Below are 2,282 nucleotides of genomic sequence, written 5' to 3'. Positions count from 1 at the left end.
ACTAATTCCCATTTATGTTAGGTTGACCTAACCAGACAGTGACAGACGGGCATTGTTAGGTGCCATCTCAACCCCCTGAGAAGGAGTATTGATCAAGGTTAAAGTGTTTACCTGTGTCCTGGCAGTCTCTTCATTCTGATCTAAAAGGCTAAACTGATCCTAGATCAGAAATCTGCAGATGCTTTAATATAAACCCCAGTAAACAAGACATTTTAACCCCATGTATTATAAGTGAAAACTGCCTTAAGCCTTAACCTCATTCTGAATAATATACGGTGACATAAGTGTTTTCATTACGTAGCACAGCAGGACAGCACAGCAGGACTCTGGGAGATCCTAGGAAGAATCTGGTCGCTGGTTGAGTACATCGTAGTGTGGTGGTGAGACTCATTTGAATTAAAATCTTTTTTTGCAAGAGAGGTTTGTTCAAGGTAGCAGCAGTCAGCAGTATACACACAAAAATACACGTACAGGACATTACATTACACAATTACAGGAACATTACACATTACAGGACGTTAACACATACAGGACTTACATTATACATTACAGACATTACACATCAGCAGACAACAGACAACATACCAGCATTACAGGACATTACACATTACAAGGACATTACACATACAGCACATTACACATCTACAGTCCATACACATTACCAGAGACATTACACATACAGGACATTACCACATTACAGGACATCACATTATACATACAGTACATTACACATACAGGACATACACATTACAGGACATTACAGGACATTACACATTACAGAAAACATTACACATTACAGGACATACAACATTACGACATTACTCATTACAGGACATCACATATACATTACATTACACATTACAGGACATTACACATACAGGACATTACACATTACAGGACATTACACATACAAGGACATTACACATGACAGGACATTACACATTACAGGACATTACACATACAGACAGGACATTACAGACATAACATTACAGACATATACATTACAGGAATTATACATTCCAGGACATTACACATTACAGGACATTACACATTACAGGGACATTACACATACAGGACATTACATTACACATTACAGGACATTACAGGACATTACACATTACAGACACTTATCAACATCAGACATTACACATTACAGGAATTAACATACAGGACATTACACATTACAGGACATTACACATACAGGACAAACATTACATTACAGGACATTACAGACATTACACATTACAGGACATTACACATTACAGGACATTAACACGGATACAGACATTACAAATACCAGGTTACATTACACATACAGGACAATTACACAAACAGGACATTACCACAAACAGGACATACACATTACACATTACAGACAGGACATTACACATTGCCAGGACTTACATTACAACATACAGGACAGACATTACACATTACAGGACATACATTACCAGGACATTACTCATTACAGGACATTACATCCATTACAGGACAACCACATTACAGGACATTACACATTACAGACATTACTCAGTTACAGGAACATTACACAACAGGACCTACTCATTACAGGACATACATTACAGGGACATTACACATACAGGACATTAAACAGGACATTACTCATTACAGACCAATAACTCACTACAGGAACATTACACATTACAGGACATATACACATTACAGGGACATTACCATTACAGGACTATACATTACAGGGCATTACACATACAGGACATTACACATTAGGACATACAGGACATTAACTCATTACAGGGACATTACACATTACGACATTACATCATTACAGGACATTACTCATACAGGACATACATTATACTCATTACACATTACAGGACATTACACATACCAGTACATTACACATTACAGGACATTTACTACATTACAGGACATTACACATTACAGACATTTACACATTACAGCGACATTACACTACAGGAACAGGTAATTACAGACATTACACATTACAGGGACATTACATGACATACAGGACATTACTACATTCAGACATTACACATTACAGGAATTACATCATTACAGGAACATTACACAGACAGGTTACATACATTACACACATACAGGACATTCAACATTAAGACATTACAGACATTACATTACACATTACAGGACATTACACATTTACAGACATTACTCATACATGACATTACACATACAGGACATACAGGACATACACATAACAGGCACATTACACATACGACATTACCACATTACAGTACATTACACATTACAGACACACATTA

Source organism: Salvelinus sp. IW2-2015, unplaced genomic scaffold (assembly GCF_002910315.2).
Source record: "Salvelinus sp. IW2-2015 unplaced genomic scaffold, ASM291031v2 Un_scaffold2856, whole genome shotgun sequence".
Lineage (NCBI taxonomy): Eukaryota > Metazoa > Chordata > Actinopteri > Salmoniformes > Salmonidae > Salvelinus > Salvelinus sp. IW2-2015.
The sequence above is the reverse complement of the archived record's forward strand: the minus strand, read 5'-3'. Positions refer to the sequence as shown.